General features: G+C 41.9%; 1 long non-coding RNA gene across 1 annotated transcript; it reads right to left on the minus strand.

The window, feature by feature from the left end:
* Positions 1–10,638: 10,638 nt before the first annotated feature.
* Positions 10,639–17,948, minus strand: LOC146288702 (uncharacterized). Its single transcript, XR_014755193.1, has 2 exons — positions 16,804–17,948; positions 10,639–11,149 (listed from the first exon to the last, which is right to left on the minus strand). It is a non-coding gene; the product is annotated as an uncharacterized LOC146288702 (long non-coding RNA).
* Between the last annotated feature and the right edge of the window lie 8,841 nt (positions 17,949–26,789).

Raw genomic sequence — 26,789 nt, forward strand, 5'->3', positions numbered from 1 at the left:
ACTTATTACTTCCTGCATAGCTACTCGTTAACAACGGACCATTATTCTAAAGTGTTACCCAATTTTCCGAGGGACTTTTTGGCTTGTGGGCACCAAAAACTGTCTGTAACAACTTAATAATACTACAAACTCGCCCTGAGCGCAAAATGTGCTAGGACCGTCACTGCTCCCCACCCAGATTTCTTGCTCATACTCATTCAATTACTCAAAGGCTTAACGTAATCCATTTGCGAATACAGAATATTTAATAGTCTGTTTATCAGAATCAGAATCAGAAATTGATTTATTCGCCATGAATGTTTGCACAGACAAGGAATTTGGGAAACAGGGAGTGTCCAGGGTGGGAGGAGTCCGCCACAATCTTCCTCGCTCGTCTCAGGGACCTCGAGGTGTGCAGGTCCTCGAGGGAAGGTTGATTGCAGCCAATCACCTTCTCTGCAGTGCGGATGATACGCTGCAGCCTGCTCTTGTCCTTGGCAGTGGCAGCAGCGCACCAGGTGGTGATGGAGGAGGTGAGGATGGACTCAATGATGGCTGTGTAGAAGTGCACCATCCTTGTCTTTGGCAGGTTGAATTTCTTCAGCTGCCGCAGGAAGTACATCCTCTGTTGTGCTTTCTTGGTGAGGGAGCTAATGTTCATTTTGAGGGGAGTCCTTTCAGCTCTGATTAGTATTTACCTTTGCAAAGACACTCAGGATTACTCATTCTGTAACAAGTGTCTTAATTTGACAGTGTGCCTGTTTTCAGCTGTGGTCCACTGTGAATTAGGATATTCCCTGTTTTTTCCTATGGTTTATATTACTCTGATGAATAAAGTCAATTTGTGGAGATTGTCTGGGACATGTCTGAACCATTTTTGCAGCTCTATAAGAGAACCAGTCTCAATTATATACTTTGAAAATCCTACGGCAAACAATGTCCTCTCTTTATCACATGTCTCTCATAAGAGAAACCTTTTGCTGTGATATAATGAGGGGAAGACAGTCAAGCTTGCTTTGATCCTGAATATGGAGAATCAATGATTGTGCTGAAATTGTTAGTTTCCAAGTTTTTGTTAATGGCACAGTGCATCAAGATATAAATCAAAGACCCAAGGGCGAAGGTTTGGTCTCAGCTTTGATTTTTTGGGTGACAAAGCACAAAAGTATATCAATGCTGAGACCAAACAAAATACTAATATGAGGCTTTATTGTTTCCTGTCGTATTTAGTAGTTTACCATGTCAGACTACTGACAGCTCTCTTTCTGCAAGTCAAAATTCACGAATTGATTCTGACTCTGCCACTTCAGCCAATTAAATGACATCATCTTGTCTTGCAGGCTCGAGGGCGCATTGGTTAACTTGGAAATGTAGTTTTCACTTTTCTGGGCGACTAACAATAATACAAACGAGTTTTGCAAATTTGTGCAAATATTTTTTTCGGAATCTTCGGAAGTTTTTTATATAAAATGGTTTGGTTTGTAGTTTTTTGCACTAAATTGGAATAACCTAAGCATTTACAGTAGAAACCAATTATTTGCCCTAAACATCTGGAGCAAAATTAATTACACTGCTATTTGGGAACGAGGGTGGCTTGAGCACGACCTTCAAGTCAAATGGCTAGTTACAACCTTTGTGAGTTACTCAGTAAACTCTTTTTTGTTCAATCACAGATTTTCATTCTGTCTGGACAAAGAACATCAGTAGCTCTGTTACAATTTGAATGATTATTAAAGAATACATTTGTCTCTGTGCCAAGCTGCATGACAGCTGCATAGACTTCGTATAAAAAACACATTATCCTAATATCAAAGTATAAGATTGGGGTCCCCGCTTGAGGGGCGGTTGGGGGCAGTAATGGCCGTTAGTTATAGTCTTGATAACCATTGGTCAAATAGTTCTTGTAGATTCTGTCCATGTAATATTCTTGGGTAACATAGAGGCTAATTTCCATATGCTGCAACAATTAGGCCGAATAACTTTTAATATTCTTGCACCTTTTAGCACACAAATCAGTGTTGTTCCCTCTTTGCACTTCATGACTTATGATCCATATGATGCAGAGCACTGTATAATTAAGCAATAAGCCCCAAGAGGCCGTGGTTTACGCTGATTTTAGAACAGGTAAGGGGAGTTGTTAGGCACGACGCGAAGCGGTCCGCTTCGCGTCGTGCCTAACAACTCCCCTTACCTGTTCTAAAATCAGCGTAAACCACGGCCTCTTGGGGCTTATTGCTTTTCTAAAACTGTAACTACAAATATTTGATATGGTTTCATCAATAAAAACAATTAAAACTAAATAGTTTAATAATAAACCGTCATTCTTCCGCTACTACAAAGTATAGTTCCTACATAAATCGTTGCCACGCAACAGCCAGATGGACATCTTTGCCGTCTTTTTCAATTTGAAATATTCGATGCGCAGTAATATGGAACGTTAAAGAATGTTATGAGGACAACCTGTGAGGTTATGCTGGATTTTACAACGGCATGGAACGCGATATAGCCAATCACAATCAAGGATGGGAACAACCAATTTTAAAATACTGTATAAAGACCATGGCTGTAAGCAGATTGTCCACAATGTAATTATTTCTCTAAGAAAACAACAAAACAGCTTTAACACAAAATGGCAATACAATAAATACTGTGATCCTAAGCCTTTTAACATGGAACTTTAGAGTGCATAGGATATATTTCATTCACTGGAGCTATGTTCTCAGTAGCCTATTGGAAAAAATACACCAAATGTGCAATAATATACAGTATATGCAACCTTAAAGCTTAAATGACATATCAACAAATTGAAGACAACAGTGTTGATAGATGCTTTGGGTTTTATTTAGATCAATGTGTATAAACACATTTGTCATCTGGAAAGATTTTTTTTTGTGTTCTTTATTTCTCATTAGATGCTGTTTTGATCATTTCACACTTCTTGAGTACACAGCCATTACCATGAATTATGTACATCTAATTTTCTCTTCTACAATATTAAGTGAGCTCACTGCCTGCTGAATTTGACACAAACTCACATTCTTTCCATTCCCCACTTGAAAATAATGATCTAAATAATTATTAATATCTAATATCTAAATAAATATATTCTTGCAATTAGAAAGAATAGGAAGAACTGATCATGCATCAACAACGCTTTATGGATACTTCAAAAGGGGAAGATTTTGTGTATTTACGAAACACTCAAAAGAGCAAAACCATATCAAGGTACAGTCGTAAATGCTTAAGGGGGTTTCTCAACCAAAGAGTAATTTCTGAGCTTGCCTGGATGAAAGGGGTGACTTTAAATTGCTTTACATTAAGGTTCTACTGTGTAACTACATAGCAAAACCTATAGCATTGTAGTTATATAGGAACTGCTTTGTAGTGACGCTTCTTTAAGTTTTTTTGTGGTACAAATAAATGCATAAGTGACTCTTTGCATGGGGGAAGTTGGGTAAGTGGATGCTATGGTGACAACGTTCAACTGCCCCTTATACTCATTTACATAGAAATTGCTTTTACTGAATGTATTACTACTCAATTACATAGTAGTTCATGTAACCTTAAAGTAATATGTTGCCTAGTAATTTAATCATAACAGATTTGTGTTAATGGCAATTACACTATTGAAGCCAAAGATGATCTGCCACTTGATAATTCTAGTCATTCAGTTCCACTTAAAACTTTTCCATGAAGAACTGCAAACATGTCATACACAGCAGCCTCCTTTCTGTTCACCTAACCCATCAGTTCTGTCTTTTCTCCATCTGTGAGAGGGTTGAAAGTGAACACTGGGTTGGGCTTTGTCATTTTCCAGCACATTGAATCCATTCATTATACATGACAAGACAGGCTGCCACCTTCCTGGAGGACGAACAGAGAACAGGTGCTGCCCATTCTGTTCAGTTTTCACCACTTCCTCTGTTACAGGAAGTCCTTGTATATGCTCACCTATCTGTGATGATGTCAATGGGTTTGTGTTTATGTCTTTGATATGTATTATGATAAAATTTTGATTGCACAATAGAGTGGTGAAACTTGAATTAAGTGTTAACCAAGTGGTTGGTTACAGAGATTAGACATCCAAAAGAACTCAACATGCTGATGAACACATCAATATATATTTTATTTATACTTGCTTCTATTATGCAGTATAAAACTTTGCTTGTGGATATTTGTGGGGAATGCTCAGTACTAAATCTTCCAGTGTGAATTTAGCAACATTATCATTTCATCTGAATCAAACTGAAACCTTATAATTGGTTCCTGAAAAACACTACTCCAGGCTTCTGTGTGGTAAAACACATCTGAAAATCAACCTAATCTAATGATAATCAGCTTCCCACCAAAAATGACACAAGGCATGCTGATTATGGTTGACTTGTCTTTGATCATCTGGTACATCTGGTACGGTTCACTAGTAAATTGTTCTGAAACACAATTAGGACCCATTTTCTAATGTCTTTACAAGTTCTAACACTTGTTGGTCAATTGATCTGCTTAGAGTTTGTTTTGGGTTTCTGAATGAGGATGGATATCCACTACTGTATCACCACACCAGATAAACCAAATTGTCAGTAAACTGTTCAGAGAGACGCACTACAATGTGACTAATTGGAATAAACAATGGCATACTAATTAAGATTTTTATTGGGTGTGGTGACAGTATTTGACAGCGCTACAACTCTATATGAAACATCTGCCAAACACACAAAAAACATTACAGTGACTTTTGAATGACTTTGGAAATGGCTTGAAGTAAAATGAAGGGAATTGAAGTGAATACATAAATTAGATACAGAAAACTGCTGTGTCACTCATTTGCACTTTTATGGTCAGTGCTACTTCATTGGTGACAAATACGTGGGCATATTTAATAATTAAGGATATTTTTTAAATGAATAAAAAATAAGCGCTAGACCTCTGCAGCTGGTCTGTTGTATTTTAGCATTCCATTTTACACCCATAAATTATGGAGTCCTGTCTGCAAACCTGCATTTTGAATATTTCATTGAAGACAGCAAATTCCCCTCCAAACCAAGCCAATTAAGTAAGCCTAGAGTTGCTGTATCAACCACAGTCTGACGGAGGCACACGATAAAGAGTCAAGTGAGGTCAAGTCACACAGGAGCTTTATCATCACCCTTGAGACGTCTACATTGGTGGGATTTATTCCAACCAATATGTCTGTAACCTCTTCATTAACCTCTTAAATAAGTTTGTCAGCTCTGGTCCAATTCCTATCTCTTTTGCCACAGCATTCTATAGCCAGTACTCTTTAACTACCTCCCCATGTTTACAGAAGGAATTATTGGCTGGACCTGATGTTAGTTTCCCCCAGAATCACAATGACTCTTATTGAGAGACGTGTTGCTCCTGTTGGTTGTTGTAACTGTCTTAAAATTATTGTACTCCCTGTGAAATATATTATTGTTGCTTGCTTTTTCCACAGGTACACTCTTCCACTTTTGAGGTTCTTGTCTAACTACATGCTCTTGTTGTTCTTCCCTTTGGGACTTATTTGGTTTCACAATGTATGCTTCATGTTTGGCTACCCGCAATGTTTGTAATCTCGTTATTATGAGCAGTGACCTATGCACTTTTGTAAAACTCTCTCTTGGAAGTCGCTTTGGATAAAAGCGTCTGCTAAATGCATAAATGTAAATGTAATGGAAACAAATCAGAATTATTTCTGTGAAAACAGTATTCTACTTAAGAATGTGTATGAGCTGCCAATGAATGTGACATGTTGTTATATTTTCAAATAAAACTTTGATCAAAAAGGTTACCACTACATTAAACTATGGAAAGAAAAAAAGATTAGGTGCTTCGGAAACTTTGCAGTGTTATTTTAAAGTCAGTACACTTTCCTAAACACCTGAAACCTATAAAACTTGTAAAATGGTGAGCATTGCTCACCATTTTGATCACCAGATGATAAATAAAATCACCACTTACAGTGGGCTGCTGATGGGACTTATTTTAGGGCCTTGCATGAGTATGAATTATAAATGGCTGCAGTGAAGCCTTTAACTGCAACAGATGAGCTGGAGACTGACCAGAGCACCTCCTGGGGGAACAAATGATAAGAGTGCTCAGTGCTGATAGTTTCAACCCACTGAGCACTGAGCAGCCTGGTGCATACAAAACTCTTTACTTACAGGGCTTTGTGACCTCAATGAACAAGTGCCTTCTCTGTTTGTCTCCTATGTACTGACTCCAAAACAGCACCATGTTGACTTCAGCTGCTGCCCTGCTGGGTTTTTTCTCCTCAATTATCTGGTGCACCTGGGTCTGTGTGTGCTAGATCTTGTTTATGTGTTAAGGTAGATGCACTACCGTCCAGTGGAAGGTCACAGAGTTTTATTCCATGGCTGAATATGAAGATTCATTATTTTGTGTGGGCATATTAGATATACTGTACCAAACTGGGATACACATGTGTTTTTTTTTAAATAATTAACAAATAACTTGGTCTTGTTAGTCCCACTCTGCAAATTATTTGAATCTCCAGTTGCACAATGAAGAACTAACCTCTTTAAATACAGCTTGTTATTTATTTATATACATTGCTCATCCTTAATTTTAATGATTAACATCAGATACATGAAACCTTTAACCCAACAAAGTAACTGGTGTCACCAATGAGACAACACACTAGAAGGCAGCCATCCTTTCTGAGGGCTGTTTGGGAAAAACAGGCTTCTTCCAAATCTCTAACAAAAGGATGTCATGGTGTCTAGCTATGTGCTATCCCGTTGATTGCAACCCGCCTTAATTGGCATGGGCACCTCAGATCAAATAGATCAGCAACCTAGATTAAACAAAAAATTGACCACCAATCAAGCCATGTGTCGCCCGCCGCATATTATTGACGTCTCCACCTCTTGTTTATGTCGCTCCCTTAATTAAAACTTCCTCCCATAAGGCGCTAGTCACTGCCAGCATCAACAAATGACGCCCTCCAGCAGTGCCAGTTTGGGGAGTAATTACTGGCCAAGATGGGCCAAGCTGTTCTCTGTGGCACACATCTGCCACCTTGTCACCACCGGTGCTGAGTGGAACACTCTGCTGTCTCTGTGTGAGGCAGAGGCCACTGCTGAGAAGGCGTCGTAGACAAGGAGAGGTGGTCCACGCATAAGTCTTGTTTAAAAGGTGCAGACGACATGATGGACTTGTGGTAATGAGGCACACTGTTAAGGCTGACCCGTGGTGCCTTGCCATCTGGGAGGCATGTGGTTGACCAGGCTTTGCGTGGCCATGCCAAGGGCCAGGAGATCACTGGCTCCAACTAAGAATTATATATGAATTATATATAGTCAGTTCAGACTGTCTCCATAGCTTGACTTACTTACATAAGCTTACCAAATATGTCTAATTTGATGTGTCTGATTTGTAAATTGCAAAATGTTTGCACTGCCTTGCCTGGCTGCCAGCCCAACTTAGTCTCGCCTACAAAAAATTGGGTCGGGAAGTTGGGTCTGGGTCGCTAGTTTTGAGAAAAAGTATGTCCGAACAGGAGCTGTTCCCCAGTATGTGTTACAACTTACCCCGGTAGTGAGGTTGGTTGTAACAAGGAACCACCTTGTATTTGTCATCATCTCACAAGTCTGTGATATAGTTGAAGAACATTTAAATTGTTGCCATTTGTAGTAGACAAATATGGGTACTTTGCCTAAAAGTGTCAGATATGTAGCAAAGAAAAAAGGTAGTTTTAAGTGTTGAAGAAAAAAGTGTTTCAACCATACCCAGTCTCCCCTATCAGACTCATATTCTGACTAGAATTATGAATATGACAACGTCAGGCTATGCACTGCCATATATAGTATGCTATATCTAATGAAATGTCCCAAAAAAATACCAACCCAAACCAGAAACCACAGTATAAATGTAGATGACATAGTCAGAGAATATTGGTTAAGATACAATGTGATGATAGCATATGAAATTCTAATGTTTGAAATGTGAACCTAATCTATTGTAAACCTTCCAAGAAAAATATTGACAGAATTGCCTTCTGACAATGATTCCTGAAAATAAACAAAATAGCATATAAAAAAGATAATCTTTCCACCTGGGGAGTATTCCAGTAAGCAGGTTTAGTGAAAATCCTGAGGGCCTCATTTATCAAGCCGTTTGCGCCTTTTTCCAGGCGTTAATTGTTTGCAAAGACTGACTTAACAATGCGGGCTATTTACAAACAGGGCGCACTTGGGTCAAATCACAGATGCCTGCCACATGAACCAGAACAAGCAAGTTGCGCTTTCAATATGCGTTCGTGGGAGGGTCATGGGGAAAGTGGGAGTTCCACCCAAAAAGAGGGGAGGATACGCCTACAGTGCCCCTAAATATATATTCTGAGGTATTTACAAAGACTAGGAATACATTAGATTACATAAAAATCCACACATCTACATGCAGATATGCCGGCTGCACACAGTGGAGGAGGACCACCTTTTCTGGAAAAGCCCATCCATGCCATGTTCAAAAGGATCAGAATGTGCTGATCATTTTTCTATTCATTGTTCTCATTATTTCAGTGCACATTTAAAACTAACAATTCCACACAAGATTGTAAATAAAAGTAGGTCTACATGGGGGGAGAGCTACCAGTAGCTACCATACAAGTAGGCCTCTCTGCACCCCTCTCTGTGGCAGCAGTCAAAGTCTCTTTATCATCCTAATCATCATACTGTGATGAAAAGAATACTGTAGCGACAATGCCCTCGGTACCCAGAATGCCCTGCGGCAAGCTGGAAAGGCGACTTATTTTAGAGAGTTAGTTAGATGAGCGTTATTAGAGTTTCTATTGTTGTGTTTATTACGTTTTGATATGTATAACGTTATGGTCTGTTAGTTTGGATGATTTGAGTAGTCGTAGTCACCCTGATTGTGAAGGTTATCTAGATAGATTGCTGTCCATGCTGTCCGAAGTGAGTAAGATAAGACATTTTCATACGGCTGTTAAAATGGTTGTGACCAATATTCCTTCCCTTCAATTCACCTAAGCTCTACATTTTATGGGGTTCCAGCTAGTAGCCTATGAGTTGAAATAGGCACTAAATGATATTTGTTTTCTATCATGTAAAATATAATTTAAAAAACAATGTAATGTAGGCTACAATCACAAGGTCATAGACCAAAGCAAAGTATACATTACCTGTTCGTAGTATGTTTTTATGTTTCAATTTAAGCAGCTGCCAATGGCGCTTTGCGCCTGTGGGATGCACCTACGTGAACATCAAATGTAGGCATCGACTTGGGTAGCAATTCAGTTTTACAACATATCAGCTGCTTTCAAATGGGCCGGCTCAGAGCCAATAAAAAAGATATACACAATTTTAACTTTCTATATGGCTCTGGTCCGGCTAACCGAATGACAACAACTGCTGCTGTTAGGTAAACACAATAAACAGAATAAACCAGTTAATAGGGGCAAATCTAGGTTCCCACTTTTGGGGGGGCTAAGCCCCTTGATAAAACCTATTATTTTTCCTGTGACCCAGCAAAATAGGGGGGTCTGGGGGCATGTTCCCCCAGATCAAATGTTTAGAAAATATCCTTTTAAATAGTGTCCTCTAGTGGGTGATTTTCTTTCAGTATCGATCAGATAATTTTGTTACATAAATTAATGTGTTTACGGATGTAAAAACTGCCAAGGTTGCCTACCACGATTGAACTAATGCGATTAACAAAAGCATTTGCAATTAAATGAAACTAAGCTAGCCTTGTAAGGAAAATAGGGAAATTCTGTTTCGTTAGTTTGAAGCAAATTTGCTTTTACAACCGATAATCGTCTGCTTTCAAATGGGCTGGCTAGCGAACAGAACGGCAATATAAAGTGGATTTACTTTTAGTATAGATCAGTGAATTTTGTTAGGCTACATAAATAAATGTGTTTACTGATGTCAAAATTGCCAGCACATTGCAAATGTACAAGCGCTGAATTGGCCTACAATTATGACAACTGGCTCAACCATTGTGCATGTAATTACTTCTGTCATGAACTAAATGTTTGTGGTGGTAAGACAATTTAACAGTGAACCTAGCCTAGTACATTTTGATCAACATAACATGAGCAATTTATAATGTAGGAAACAGCAGACAAATTAAGGCTACATAATCATTTGCATGAATGTAGGCTACCACAGCCAATTTGACTAGAAAAGATGTGAAAAATCGAACAAGTTGAACAAGTACTTTACAGCTGACAGAGAATTTCAATTGTGATCTGAAAAATATAGGTACAAAAACCACTGACAAGAACTCTCATCACCTGCTACATCACAGGCACTGCACTATCTTTCTACAATTCCAGAAATGTGTATGTGTCACCAGCATCATTGAGGGCACTGTGCCCTCTATAATTCCAGAAATCTGTGTGTGTGTGTGCCACCAATTTAATCACAGCCACTATGTACTATATATAATTCAAGGAATCTGTATTTGTGTATTTCACCTGACATCTTAATCACCGACTGCATCACGGACACTGTGCACTATTTTAACTAATTCAAATAGTTATGTTCTGGTATCCCATTTTAGGGTAAATCAATGTAACCTACACCCTACTGGCTCTTCACCAAGAGCCAGCGGTAAGCTAGAACAGTAGTTATCACGAAGGTGTGTTCAATTAAATGAAAAGGGGAGGAGGCGGCGTACAAAAATAATGCACTTTATTTATGGTACAGTTGGTGTTCCCTCGAGCCACTAGCACAACAAGCTGCACCAAGGCTGCGATCTTATTACGTTGCCTGTTACATAAAGTCAAATCAAACTAATATAATTAAATCAATCCAAACACAAGGGGGGCACTCTCACTGCAAAGAAACAAAAAGGACAGAATAACGCCCGTCCAATAAAATAAATGACACACAAAACTTGGAGGTGGTTTACATAACAAAGGCACTCAACGGCAAACTGCAAGCCCTGAACTGCTGTCCTGTAATAGGCATTAGGCTGGGGAACAGCGAATGTTTTAACTAGTTGAAATTCTACGGTGGGAAAAACAGTGGCTACTAATGATCCCTGAAAATAGCAGACATTATTTTAGCCACTTGTGTATCAAAACATACAGGTTTTACATAATATTACACTGGTCAATTAATACCTTTACGTCTGTGCTGAGGTCCGATTTCAGATGGGAACCATGCGTTTCTAGCACAGGACACTACAACAACAATCAATGCATAATCAATACAACAGTATAAACATTACTCATTTACTCCCACAATTTACTCTGTTTAATTCACCTCACATTTACTGTCTTAAAATCTCAATTAAAACACAAACATTTGTAAACATGGGTTACGTGGTGACGCTTGTCCTTACCCGCTTCCAATTTATCACCGCCGGATAAAACAACACTAACTGTGGTATGCCATCTACCTGCATTTAATTGAAATTAAGGTGGTCATGTGACAGAACCAGGTGAACCAAATGGCTCCCTGGTTTATCCCCCTCCCACCTGTCACATATTTCCCCCACTTTAAAAGGTCACCGTCCCGGTGCCGTTGATCTATTCTTTCTAATGCCATGGCCTAAAATAGTAGCTGGGGGTAAGGTTTACTGACCGAATGGCGTTTTGTTGGGCTTCTAGGTGTTGGGTAACTGACTGTGGCAACCGGAAGGGGTTGGAGTGTTGGCCTGCTCGTGCCCGTCTTGGGCGTCTCACTGGGTCTTCTCCCAACGGCATCATTTCTTGGGGTGGGTCTGACTCCACCTCTGGAGAGGAGCTACCTGTGCCAACTACTGTTGTCATTGGGGTTGCCTGGTCAACTTGTGGCGGGCAGTTGTTGTCCAGTTGTGGTCCAGTCACTGTCCCATCTTGTCCAACTTCGCAGCCTGGCCTTGCATCTGGCAGAATAGGTAGAGCTTGAAACCACACCTCATCCTCATCCTCTTCATTAATATTTTGTCTCTCATTTTCTGGTGTGCCACATAGCATGTCCCAAGGAGCATCCACCGGTGGTTTATCCTGGCTTGGCAGAGCTTGCAACTCGGAGCGGTGGACATTCATGTCTGGACCCAACCCATCTTCAGGTGTAAGATGGTACACGAGACCCTTGTCGTCCCGGCATTTCACCACTCTGTATATTCTTGGATCCCAAAAATCTTGGATTTTGTGCCGGCCGAGTGGATGGCTTCTACGATACACCCTGGTATTCACTGGGATAAGGGGTGGGAGGTGACTGTAACGTTCTCTAGTGGCCGCTGCTGCCTCCAGACGGCTCTTGGCGTCAGCGTAAATTTCAGCAAGGTGTTCTTGGTGGGTAGTGACCCAATCGGCTGGGGGTGTATCATCTGGATCTGCTGCTCCCAGCCCCAGCAAGAAATCCACCGGAAGTTGGGGCTTCTGCCCAAACATGAGTTCGTATGGGGAATGACCCGTGGTCTGATGCACAGATGTGTTGTATGCAAACAGCAAGTGTGGGAGGGCTTGGGGCCACCTTTTCTTCTTCTCAGGGGGCAGGGTCCGCAAAAGGTCATGGAGTGTGCGATTAAAACGTTCACATTGCCCGTTTCCCTGCGGATGATAGGGAGTGGTTCTGCTTTTGTTGATCCCGTACAACTTGCACAAACGCTTCAGCAATTCTCCCTCAAAGGACCGGCCTTGGTCTGAGTGGATTCTTTTTGGCACCCCAAAGGAGTAGAACCACTTTTCCGTAAGGACCTTGGCCACAGTCTCTGCCTGCTGATTAGCAGTTGGATAAGCTTGGGTGAATTTGGAAAACACATCTGTAACAATTAAAACATTTTCATAGCCATTACTTGCTTTTTCCATGGTTGAGAAGTCAATAGCGACAACTTCCAGTGGTTTGGTGGCCAACAGGTGGCCTGCATAGGTGCGTGCAGTAGGAACCACTCCCTTGGCTAGAGAACACCGCTCACATTCTTTGCACCACTGCTCAATGTCCCGACGCATCCTAGGCCAGTAACACCTCTGACGGACTAGTTCAGTAGTTCTTTCCACCCCTTGGTGGCCATGATTGTCATGCAAGCTTGTTAATACCTCCTTGAGCAGAACTTTTGGTAGTAGTAGCTGTAGTTTAAGGTTCCGCGCTGGGGGTCGTTGAATCTCACGATACAAGATGCCATCCTGCTCTCGGATTCTGCGCCACTGACGAGCTAGCTCCAGTACCATCGTGGCTTCCTGTGGTCTCTCCTGTCTATTTGGCGGCCGGGCCCTCCTCCAGTACGCCAAAAAGGCCCCAATCACCACGTCTTTTGCCTGGAGTGCTCGTAGGTCTGCTGGCAAGCGGATGGGAGCTGCATCGATGGTGGCGATCACTGCTTGTCGTGTCAGGTGTTCCGTTAGTACCTCGGGCACCCTCAACTCCATTGGGACCGTGATGCCAGAGACGACTGCTGTGACAAGCTGTGGAGACAAATCACGATTTTGACGTGACAGGGCGTCGGCATTCTGGTTTGCTGTACCAGGGCGATATTTCAGCTGAAAGTCAAAACTTGCCAACTGGGAGGCCCACCTCTGTTCAACTGCAGCTAACTTGGCAGTCTGCAGGTGGCTTAAGGGATTGTTGTCTGTATAGACAATAAATTTGGCCCCGAGCAAATATTCCCTGAACCTCTCCGTCACCGCCCATTTCAATGCCAGAAACTCTAGCTTCATCGAACTGTAGTTCGACATGTTTCTTTCAGATGGTCGCAAGGTTCTACTGGCAAAGGCACTGGGACGTCTCTTTCCGTCCACTTCCTGAGACAGGACCCCACCCAGGCCCTGGTGACTGGCATCAATCTCAAGGATAAATGGCTTTGAGAAGTCTGCATACTTGAGAACTGGGGCACTTACAAGTTTCTGTTTCAGTGTTTCGAATGCTTGTTCACAGTGGTCATTCCAGAGATTCCCCAGCATAGCGTTAGATCCACCCCTTTTCTTTCCTTTCCCTTGGACTGCTGCAACGAGCTTGTGTAAAGGCCCTGCATGCCTGGCAAAGCCTGCCACGAACCTGCGGTAATAAGAGGCAAACCCCAAAAATGAACGCAGGTCAGTCAGGGTGGAAGGGCGTTTCCACTGCAGGACAGTCCGGATCTTATCTGGGTCAGTTGCCACTCCACGAGCTGATATTACATGTCCTAAATATTGTACTTCCTCTTGGAAAAAATGGCATTTGCTCAATTTAAGTTTTAAGTTGTGTTCCTCGAGTCTACCCAATACCACTTGTAATCGTTGTAAATGCTGTTGAAACGAGGATGAAAAAATCACAATATCATCCAAGTACAACAACAATGAGTGGAAACTTTGGTCGCCAAAGATTCTTTCCATCAGGCGCTGGAATGTACTCGGGGCATTACATAGGCCAAAGGGCATGCGATTAAATTCAAATAACCCAAAGGGTGTACAGAAGGCAGTCTTATCTTTATCCTTTTCAGCCATGGGAACTTGATGGTATCCAGAGGCCAGATCTAGAGTCGAAAACAGTGTGGCCCCCGTTAGTGCATCCAAGGATTCCTCTATTCTTGGAAGAGGGTATGCGTCCTTTCTTGTTTTGGCATTAAGTTGTCTATAGTCCACACAAAGGCGGATTGTACCATCTTTCTTTTGGACCACTACGATAGGTGAAGCGTATGGACTACAACTAGGTTGAACTATCCCCTTCCCTACCAGTTCATGTACATGAGCCTTGACTTGTGCAAACTGAGATGGAGGCAGACGCCGGTAACGTTGCCGTACTGGGGTTGTTTCTACTAAGTGTATCTCATGTTGGACTAGTGCTGTACAACCCAAGTCCCCGTCGTGTTCACTGAATACCCTTCGGTACTGCTCTAGAAGGGCCCTAGCTTCCTGCTGTTGTGAACATGAAAGGTTTGGCCAAGGTACCCCCCCGAAATCTACCGGGGCTATGGTGCTAGCCCCTGCTGCTTGAACAAGAGCTACCTGCTCGTTACCTGTACCATCACCAGAGGTGGAGTCTACTATGTGAAGGGTTCCCAGTATACTGCGGGGTTGGAGCCACTGGTCTTCTATCCCTACGTTAACCACTGGTACATTCACTTTGCCCTGAGTAATGGGCAATAAGGCAGACGAGATAAGGAGATGCACAGGCAACTGCCCTTCTCCATAGGGTAGGGGCTCGAGGAAGCATGACACAATAGAGCCTGGGACAAGCGAGCAAGTGGCCTGCACAAACTTAAGGCACCCAGCCGGTATACGAAGAGTGGGACCTGGCTGTACTACTGCCTTCCCAATGCACCCAGAGCCAGAGATGCGCTCCAAGCTTTGGCATTCAGATAACGCTTGTTTCCATCCATTCTCCGCGGCCTGTACTGGCGGGCAATGGAAGAGATCCTGCCCATGTTCCTTGAACAGTTCTTGGTAGCAGGGACTAATAGCGTTCATTCCCAGCAAGCCTGGTACAGCCAACTTCTGTTGCCGCGTGGTGGGGTCCAGTGCATCTCTAACCACCAACACTCCTATTTTTGGGAGGGCTTTGCCCAGCACCTCTAAGTCAAGCTCAAGATAACCCAGGTAGGGAATGGCTATCCCATTAGCTGCTTTAAGCTGTAGCCAATCACATGGCTGCATCGCTTCAGTGGTCTGAGGTTGTACATGCTGCCGAAAAAAACTCTCAGTCACCGTTGTTACCATGGAGCCAGTATCGAGGAGGCAGCGTGTAAGTACACCCCCAAGACGAATGTCAATGACTGGACAACTTCCGATAAGACGGGTGTTAGTAGAGGAAGTCTTCTGTTTTGAGCCCATCAAACCCCCCCCCGGTGTCAAGCTCCCAACACCAGAGGGCGCTAGTTTTCCGGCTGCATCACACTGTTGGTGGTTACCGTAGTCTGCACCCCGCCAGGGTAGTCACTCCGTGTTGCTACCCCCTGACCTCCTGGAATGAAAACCCTGCACATTCTAGCTATATGGCCAGCTTGGTTACAACGTAAGCATATGGGCTTCCCATCTGCCTGGAACTTGTAGGGCCTAGGCTGAGCTGCTGCCGGTCTGTGAGTGGAACTGGTAAGACTGCGTGACTGTCCTAGTTGGGCTAAAATTACATCAAGCTGAGACTGTTGTTTGCGAAGGCACTCCTTCAGTTCTGTAAACTCAGAGGAGGGACTGGCTGTAACGGCATTAGTGTCTGCCTCATAGGAATTGCAGGAATATGCACGGGCTCGGGGGGTGGTTTGTGTACGCCTATTAAGCCAATCGAGGGCTTCATTTCGTATATCCCTAAAAAGTAACCGCTGGTTAGCTGAGATTTTATCCAGCAAGTCACCCTGCAGTTTATCATTACGGAGACCTTCGACAAACTGGTCACGGAGGACGCGATCCGAATGCTCTAAATCATCATCCCTCTCCTTAATCTGTTCCATTAACTCCATTAAAACATGGGAATATTCCCTCACAGATTCACTTTCAAACTGCCGGCGGTGATAAAACTGGCGGTGTAAAGCATTAAGAGATTTGGAGCAACGAAAGTTATTTTTCAAAATGGCAAAAATTCTCTGTGGGTCATTGCGATCAGCTGCTGGACTAAACTTAATTTCCCGCTTAGCCTCTCCATCCAATAAATCATACAGAAACAAAGCCTGCTCAAGTCCAGGCATAGGACGGACCGCCAATGACCGCTTTGCCTCCTCAAACCAGTCTTCTACAGACATATTGTCAACAGACATTTTACCAGAAAACCTTGGACATTTTCTTTCTCTAGGTAGACATAACAGACGCTCAACAGAGGTTCGCCTAGTAGGATTGTTGAGAGAATCCTGGTCAGAGTCTGATATATTTGAAGGACCTGCCTGTCCTCTAAGTTGCTGGTTATCAGCTTGAAGCTGTTTAACCAGCTCTGTCAAAGCCCTAACCTGTTCCTCCAAGGTATCAGACATGTTGATGATGAGGAGCCAACCTTGAGAGCGAAGTGTGATGAATCTTCCTCGTGGTAACCACTGTTTTCCCCACCAATCTAATGCCTTTTAAAATAACCACCTCCACAAAGGAAATAAATATATGTATCTAACAAACAACAAAATATACACAAGTAGCCAGGCAAAATTTCACACCACCTCCAACCCTACTCGCAGCGCCAAATGTAACCTACACCCTACTGGCTCTTCACCAAGAGCCAGCGGTAAGCTAGAACAGTAGTTATCACGAAGGTGTGTTCAATTAAATGAAAAGGGGAGGAGGCGGCGTACAAAAATAATGCACTTTATTTATGGTACAGTTGGTGTTCCCTCGAGCCACTAGCACAACAAGCTGCACCAAGGCTGCGATCTTATTACGTTGCCTGTTACATAAAGTCAAATCAAACTAATATAATTAAATCAATCCAAACACAAGGGGGGCACTCTCACTGCAAAGAAACAAAAAGGACAGAATAACGCCCGTCCAATAAAATAAATGACACACAAAACTTGGAGGTGGTTTACATAACAAAGGCACTCAACGGCAAACTGCAAGCCCTGAACTGCTGTCCTGTAATAGGCATTAGGCTGGGGAACAGCGAATGTTTTAACTAGTTGAAATTCTACGGTGGGAAAAACAGTGGCTACTAATGATCCCTGAAAATAGCAGACATTATTTTAGCCACTTGTGTATCAAAACATACAGGTTTTACATAATATTACACTGGTCAATTAATACCTTTACGTCTGTGCTGAGGTCCGATTTCAGATGGGAACCATGCGTTTCTAGCACAGGACACTACAACAACAATCAATGCATAATCAATACAACAGTATAAACATTACTCATTTACTCCCACAATTTACTCTGTTTAATTCACCTCACATTTACTGTCTTAAAATCTCAATTAAAACACAAACATTTGTAAACATGGGTTACGTGGTGACGCTTGTCCTTACCCGCTTCCAATTTATCACCGCCGGCCAGCTCTGATTGAAAACAACACTAACTGTGGTATGCCATCTACCTGCATTTAATTGAAATTAAGGTGGTCATGTGACAGAACCAGGTGAACCAAATGGCTCCCTGGTTTATCCCCCTCCCACCTGTCACATCAACTCAGAGTTCAGGGTTAGGCTTACAGTTTGTTAAACCCGAATTCTGGAACACTCCCCAGGTTTAAATAGTATGTGCTGGAAAGAGCAAAAACAGTACAAAAGGCACAAAACCTTAAGATCCTCATGGCTGTCTTAAGACATTTCCAGACCATCCCTCAAGTCTAGTTCCAAGGAACAACAACTATCGTCCTTTCTCCATACCACTTGTGAAAAGGTCATTTTGAGTAGTCAATAGTTTTTTTGTGTTTTTTCAACATTTTGTCCTTTGGCAGAGCTTCGCAGTATTTTATTAGCTCTCCCATTATGCTCTCAGAGTTGATACAGATGCATGCAGGGCCTCAAACTCCAGGCTTAAAAGATTTACTGCCAAGCACCCTAAGGTATTTCATCATTTGCGGCACTGCCTCTGTGCAAGTAATTATCTCCATCTGTAAACACAACTCCCCAGAGCTTGTCCACCACTTTACTATTGAACTTCCTCCCAGCACATCAGAGTAAACACACTGGTGCAGCAGGCTGTCTGGTCACTCCATTAGAAATGCTTCACCGCATGGGCTTTGTCACCCCCCTTCAACAGACAAAATTAACAGTGAACACAGAAGAAAGAGGCTAAGGTGGTTAACTTTAATATTTTGGATGGGGATTTTGAAGTAAACTTGAATTTTTAGGTGCAATATAATATTTTTTCATATTGTACTCATGTAGGGTTGTGGTAATGATAAGGTATTTAACTCATGTTTAGGATGATGATTTGATAGGATGATTTTTGTAATGCACTTTATGAAGCAATGAGGATATATCTCACCTCAGCTCACATTCAGCGAAGTAAAGTAAAAAAAACATTACATTTGACACTTTATGTCAAGGTTACATGAACTACTACCATGTAACTACAAAGCCATACATATGGTAACAGATTGTCCTTACAAAAAATTATATGTATTAACATATTATGTTTTTGTTATTACACAAGTGAAACTTGGTATGGGAGACGTTGCGCTTTTGTTGGGTGAATGTTAACATTGTTGATCTTGTTTCAGTAAAACAACATGCAACTGCCCCTTAACAACATCCAGGTACCCTACACCCTTCCCCATAGTGTTCTTTCTTACACTTTTGTGATAACCTTTACCATTTACACATGTAGGGTTAGATATTACCACTTGTAGTAACATAAGATGTAGTAACACATAGTAGTAACACATGTTTGTAGTTAATGTAAAGTGTTCTCTTTTTTTTGCATATTCAGTAGTTAAACAATGAACAGAATACCATAAGCCAAGTTTTGCACTGGTGAGAACAGTAATATTTGTTGATAAGAGGATAGAGGATAGAGAGAGCAACAACATTCTGTGAAGTCTTATCAAATCTAAAAAACAAGGATGAAAGGCAGAAAGTTTTGTTGGGTGACAGCTCGGCTTATTCCTCTTAACCTGTAAAACCATCAAAAGTAATTTTTTGTTCAACTGTTACACATCACCATAGTCCTTGATACTTCAAACACTATATATGAAAAGTCGCAAAATATTCTCAAAACTACTCTGAGATAACAACAAAATAAATAATGTTACTATTAAACAAAATAGACAGTACACCAACATAAACAACAGCATTAGTTATTAATCATATTATCAACATTGATTGTCTGATTAGTCATGCAATTTGACATGTCTCTGCCTCCATAAATATGTGCTGAACTATTCAAAAACTAGGTCACAATCTAACTTTTAGTGGTGTCAGGGAGACCATCAGGACCCCACTGTGAGCGTGTCTATGTTCTTTATCTCTCATGCAGTCAAGTGGGAATATGAGTAGGGGGAAAGAGCTAAAGTAGGGTTAGTACAGTACTAATTATCACCAAAAACACCCTACTGCACCATTGCCTTCACAGGAGCTGGGGCTTAACACACAGTCTTTTCCAATAGGACATGTTCTGGGCAGGTGTCTGGCACTTCTTAACTTGACCCAATCAATGGTTTCTTCATTGAAATGCCCAATTAGGCAGGGATTTATACGGAGAGGAGGCAGCGATCCAGGAAAACGCTAAGCTTCTTCTGAGTGACAGAGTCAGTGAGAGTGGCAGTAGTCCTGAAGGCCTAATCAAAAGGGAATGGGTTCAAAGCTTCCTCACCTTTCAAAGACCCGCTTCATGTGCAGTGGGAGAGGAATTGCAGAGAACTTGCGATTTATGAGGTTGACATTATGTGGCAGTTGTGAGAACCCTTCAGCCGTTCTCGATAATCGCCTTGATACACTTTGTTCGTAATAACATACCATTTCCATGGTCAATTATAATCATTGTGAAACAAAGTTGCCTTTGTGTGCTACATTTAACTGATGATCACTAAATGCTGGCCTCCCATACTTACAGCCCCCCCTTTTAATCCAAAATCACTATCTGACCTGAAAGCAAGACTTTTGGATTTGTTTTCAATTGGTAGGCCAGGCGGACGTGTGGGGGGGCTATACCCTGTGAAAGGCAAAGACAAATCTCCAGTTACCATTACTAGGACAGAGGAGATGATCACTGAAACATAGCCAAGTTTTGCCTGGGACAATGAATCGATGGGGTCTGATAGGAGGAGAAGGCTATTGATTGTCTTAGTACCTCTTGTGAAACACAATAAGTCACAAAGGTAAGCAATAGTGGCTCCGATTGTTGGCCCTGTGCACTCTCACTCCTCCAACCCATAATACCCATCCAGAAAAATCGCAACAAAGTGAAGGCCTGTTAAGGTATTGTTCTACCTATCATTTTCTTTTAGTCTGCTTCGGTGAAATGCAATCGATTGAAAAAACACCCTCTTCGATATATACTTTACCTTAATTTACTTAAGGTCGATAATGGCTCGCCACAAATGAGCACAAAGCACTAAACCCTTCATAAAGTCAGCATTTCGGTGATTCCAAGGCAGGGCCTGTCCTTCCTACAGGCGACATAGGCAGACGCATGAAGAGGGGGGCAGCATTTTCCCAAGTGCATCCATTAATTAACCCTCCCGCATAACCAAGGTATAACGGTGCAGGTATCTGATGACATGTTAGTACAAAGGGAGGATTATTAAATACATTAACAGAAAAACAACCTATTACATGTTTAGTAAAAAAAATAGTTTTTTCAGACTGACTGAATGTCTGTAATGCTCAGAGAAACAAAATGTGATGTACATATCAAGTCTTAAAATGCTTTACATTCTCATAGTGACTCATTACTTGTGGTCTCTAGCCATGGGAACATTTGAGTTGGTTGTCATGCACCATGGTAGTGTCAAGTGATTGCAAAAGAGCTCTGTGGGCAAAACTCAGCTCAGTAGAGAACAAGCTCTGCATTAAATATGTAGATGTGGCGCAGTGGTGTCACATATCTACATAAATCTACACTTTCCATCTCCTGATAAGGTGCAAGCCTTACACAGAGGCCTAACATCCTTTGTCGCAATCCTGTGTGTTCCATTTTGGGAGACTTCACCAGTCCGTCAATCCTCTTCATCTGGCCTGATACCCTAGTCTCCTTGAAGTGTGTGTGTATAAAATACAGGGCTTTAAAACTGCAAATCAAAAGAAGAGTTGAAGATTAAATATCATGTGAACAAACAATATTAATGATCAACAAGTCTAGCAGCACTAATAAGAAGCAAACATTTTCTTGCCTTGTGTCAGCAGATATTGAAATAATTGACTTAGTTATGTATTCCTAATTATTGGCTATTTTGAACACAGATACCTTAGTCCTCCCACACAAGGGTCAGCAGCCACCATCTGGTAGTTGGAGTTGCTTGATACCAGTGAAGAAGTCATGTTCATGCAACTACATGATGGGAATCCTTAGAGTCTGGAGAGTGGGAGTTTAGTTCAAGAGAGTGGCCCATAGCTACTGGTGAGGGAACATGCCGTGGATTCTTTTACCTGAGCAAAATTCCCATTAGAACTGTATGGGTCTCGGGGGAGTTTATTATTCTCCAAAGAACCAGATAGCTAAGGAGAGTGTCTAAACTCCCCCTTGAGAAAGACAGTGAAGCTGAATCAGCTGAAAAGCTAAATGACAGGGCTTGATCACCTTGTCATATTTATGTACTTGCAAGACAGAACTTATTTGACTGGGAAAATACATGCTTGGTAGCAAGGGCTAGCCCAGGGTTGGATGCTGGGTAGAGCTGAACTCAAATGACTTGGATTGAAAGGGAATTGACCCCAGCTCTTGAAACTAGTGATTTTGAAGGGAGTATAGCGTTCAGTTCCGTATTTACCTTACACTGTGAATAGGTAACACAAAGTGTAAGACATTCCACAAAGTTACATCAAAAGTAACTCAATTAGGTCTCTAAGTTTATGTGTTAGGATCTACCGAAGCAATCTATGTCAACTTTTGGCAATTCGCAGTTATAATAATGGTGCGGTGGATTTAGGCTAGATTATAGGGAGTAGGCAAACATTAAACCTGATATAATTAAATGATAAAGAGGGATAGTGTCCAAAGCTTAAAATTGCAGTTCTTTCTCCATGTCTGAAATAGATCTTAATCACTGTCTCGCTGTATTCCATCCCCCTTTTCAAGCCTACACAAATCAGCTCATAGCCATCTCATTATAAGTTTCCACATTTATCTCTGAATTTAGAAAAAAGACAGGCGATGGAAAAAGTCTACAAGCTCATTTCTGACCAAAACAAATCCGGTTAATGTTTTGGGATCTCTATACAAATTTTACATGAGGTGATTTGTGTTTGAATTGTTTCAAATCTCAAGGATCAGTTGACTTATGGGTTGTGTTTGACATTGTTAGAGTTGTGAATAACTAATGTCATGTCCCCGGCCTAGGCCAGACCAGGTTTTAGTCCATTTCTTCCAGGTCCTGTCATCCATTCCACTTCTTCACTCCCTCCCGGTACTCACCTCACCTGCGGCTCATTCCCTCATCGACACCACAGCTCTTAAACCCCGGATTGTCACCCACTACTCGCCAGTTTGTTGTATCACTGACCCCCATTGTATTCCTGGCTTTCCATGGTTTTTTGGACCAGTCTATGCCTGTTTTTTGTGCTGACCCCCTTTGTTCTTGTTCCACCACCAGATCACCGCTTCCAGCCCTCCGTTCTTGTTCCACCACCAGTTCACCGCTTCCAGCCCTCCAGTCCCACCGGTACCCCGCTCCACCATCCACCAGTACCCCTAACCGTTCTCCCTCAAATAAAAGTTCTGTGCACATCTTGACTTTGTGTCGTGCGTTTGGGTCCTCAGGACAGCCCTGACAACTAAGCTTGGAATTGTAATGCAATTTGTTCAATATTCTCAAATATGCATAAATCAGTAGACCTGGTAACATTTATGCAGAGGTGCCTTTAAGAAAGTCCACTAAAGGGCATTACAACCATAGTAATATGACCTCCAACTCCCACTTAAATATCCAGTATATTCAGTAACCAATGAAATCTTAATGTCAGCTATGCCAGCCTAGACATTGATTCAGAGTATGAATGGGGCCTATCTCCATTTCTTTGTGAGGTTTTTAAATGCACTGACATGCTCTGAGAAACTTTAAGGTAATCAGATATTGCCATGGCTGACCAATTTTCTAAAATGAGAAAGATTACCGTATAGATTTATATGTAGCCATAGTCGAAAACTATTTTTATCAGGAATGGATCAATCACCATTCATTACTGGGATTGTGTGGCTGTTGGACTGGTGGCCTTGTGTTTTCCATTTTACTTCCTCTCAGTAGAGGTTAAACTTAAACCTTTTAAAAGTTTCAGACTTGGTTTAGTTCCTTTACACAGCGCATTTAGTGATTTACATTTAAATTCAAATGGTCAACCATTGGAAGTGAGGGAAGACACCCTGCCCCAACCTCTTATGCTGAAGACTTTAACTGCTGGATGAAGTTTTTCACACCTCTCTGTGTGCCCCTGCTGTATTGGTGGTAACATATGCTAATAAGTAAGGCTCATGAAGAGGTCTGCCTGGTTGTTTTTCACAGAAGATGGATGCACTTGCACTCACAAAGAGGGAATGCACTGTAATTAACCTGGCCGAGGTCTGACTACTGGCTGAGGAGAAGACTGAGCACAAAGAACCCAGCACCAAATAAAATTGTATTTGTTTAGCACTTTTTACAAACGATCTCACAGAGGGTTTCACATAAACCCATATAACTGTGTATTAACAAACCTAAACCCTCAAGGAAGACAAGAAAAAAGTTGTAATAAACAAATTGAGAAAATTGGAAGAAACCTTGGAAGGACAATTAAGTGAGGGATCCCCTCCTCCAAAGACGGTTGGTGACAGAGAGGTGCAGACCATAGGCTGAACATAGTCATACATCAAGAGTAGAGAATGAAAATGTGCAAATGTTGAAATACAGATATCCAGGGTTAAACTCAGTGCTTTGAGTTTGTGCATGTCCGTTTAATTGTGGGATCGGCACAGAATCACAGGACAGCCAGGTACATAGATAGGAAGGGGGACCAGGAACTTTGTGTTGTCCATCATAGGAGACCTATGTCCACTTGGCCACTAAGTCCAATGTTGGCAGACCGTCATAGATCGATGTCCACTTGGTGACTACGTCCAACATTGGCAGACCAGCAACCAGGCAAATGTTGACTGGTCAACCGCCCACACCACAGTGGAAGTGTGAAGGAGGGACATAAATAAGAAAGCAGGATTAGAGAATGCAAAGGAACAAATAACAGTTACAATAGCATTAAGGGTGAGGTCGGCACCGGTGTGAACTAGTGCACCAGTTAAGCACAGAAAAAAATGGTTTTTGATGTACCCCTAGACACCAAGACAGCGCCAGCCCCCCTAGATTGGAACATGAAGTCTGTTCCAGAGAAGAGAAACTCTTAATAAGAATGCCCTGTCTGTAGGAAATAAGTTCAGGTTCGCTATATTTAAGTTGTATAACACATACAGACACACACTACAGGCTTGCTTTATGTGTAATTTCAAGATTTATAGTATAAATACAGACATACAGACACATACTTCAGTGGTCGTAAAACAGACTAAACAGAAAGATTTTTAATCTAGTTTAGAAAATGTTTTAGTTTGTTAAAATGGTGTCAGTCTCTAAGGAGCAGGAAGTTTGTTTCAAAGACGTGCTATATGAGAACGCCTGGCCCCCCGCAATTTATTGTTGATTTTGGAAACCACCAGATATCCGGCATCTTGGGATCGAGTGATAGGGTGCGAGGGTACCAGACAGGTAAAACGGCGCTAATCAGTGGGGTGATTTGTAAATTAGGTGTGGGACTTTGAAATCAGCTCTGACTTGGCTCGAGAGCCAGTGTAGAGGTGAGAGTAGGCTGTATTTTATGGTTGTCAGCAGTCTTGCTGGGGCATTTTGCACCAGTTGCTAATTTTTAATGTAGTTATTCGTTAGGCCATAATATATTATACATACATTGCAGTAGTCCAATCGGGTTGCATGTATGCGTGTATAAATGTTGCTGAATCATCCTTTGAGAGGACATTACTTATTTTAGCAATGTTGCTTAGATGGGAAAATGCAGTTTTGCTAATGGTTTTAATATGGTATTGAAATGATAGGTCTGGATCCATTGTCACTCCAAGACAGCAGAGGATCACAATAACCCCACAACCCAGTTTTAGAAAACTGTTATTTTTGCTATTAAATGCTGTGATGTATTAGCCTGGCTCTGCCCTCCTACATACTTTCACTCAATTTGGATTTTGCTTCTGTACTAGGTCTGGGAGTTCGACTTTGAAGTTGGTTTTCAGAAACACATTTTTTTGTAGGTCCAATCAGCAAACAGAGGGTTTGGCTGAGAAAGATGACGTTAATGTTGTCGACTAATTTGAGTAGTTTCAGTCATGGCGGCGGAGAAAGACGTGAGCGGAGCTATTCTGCGGTTGTGGCAATGCTGCCGAATATATATAAGTTAAAGCCGGAGCAAGAACATTCCTTGCTGAGTTTTGTTGGTGGCCATGATGTTGTGGCCCTCCTCCCCACGGGGTTCGGGAAAAGTTTGATTTTACAGCTATGGCAGCTAGCTCCGTTACAGTAGTGGTGAAGGAGTTGGCTAAGGTGAACGCTTGCGATTGGTTATGGCAGATCAGAGTGGCTCTGGGCAGATCTAATAGTTTTTAACTTCAACAGAGTACCCGCCTTCAAGGAAGTTAACGTTTGTCAATGGAGCGATCCCAGACCCTCTGTACAAATGAAATGTACGAGGGTCTGGTTAGGACCAGGCTAGTGATGTATTTAGGTTTATTCAGAATTCCTGTTGCCACTAGAGGACGCTCCAGGCAGATTGGGTTGTACAACGGTTGTCGATCAATAAAGACACAAAAACCCAGTTGGTTCTACTCGATGTCTCATATATAGTCTAATGATAGTAGTCGTAATATAAGGCATATTGATGCAGTAATAAGTATATAGTGTTGTAGCATACTGATGCAAACATAATATAAATTGGCGACAAGAACAAAGTACCCACGGCATTAACAAGCTGGCGTCTGGCAATCGAGTGTACAGGCTAGCATGGCGGCTATCATCAGACATGTCGAAGCGTTCGACGAAGCGAGAAAACAATGGTCCACGTATGTAGAACGATTTGAGCATTTTGTTGAGGCGAATGACATCAAGGATGAAAAAAGAGTAGCAGTATTTCTCAGTGTCATGGGGGAACCGACATATGGACTGTTACGCAGCCTCATTGCACCAGCTAAACCTGGAGCTATGGACTACAATGAACTGGTAGGCACATTGCAAGCACATTTTACTCCCAAGCCCATTGTGATTGCAGAGAGGTTTCGGTTTCACAAACAAAATCAAGCGGAGGGTGAAACTATCGCTCAATAT

The sequence above is a fragment of the Hypomesus nipponensis genome, chromosome 5 (assembly GCF_054491055.1).
Source record: "Hypomesus nipponensis isolate SF chromosome 5, ASM5449105v1, whole genome shotgun sequence".
Classification (NCBI taxonomy): Eukaryota; Metazoa; Chordata; class Actinopteri; order Osmeriformes; family Osmeridae; genus Hypomesus; species Hypomesus nipponensis.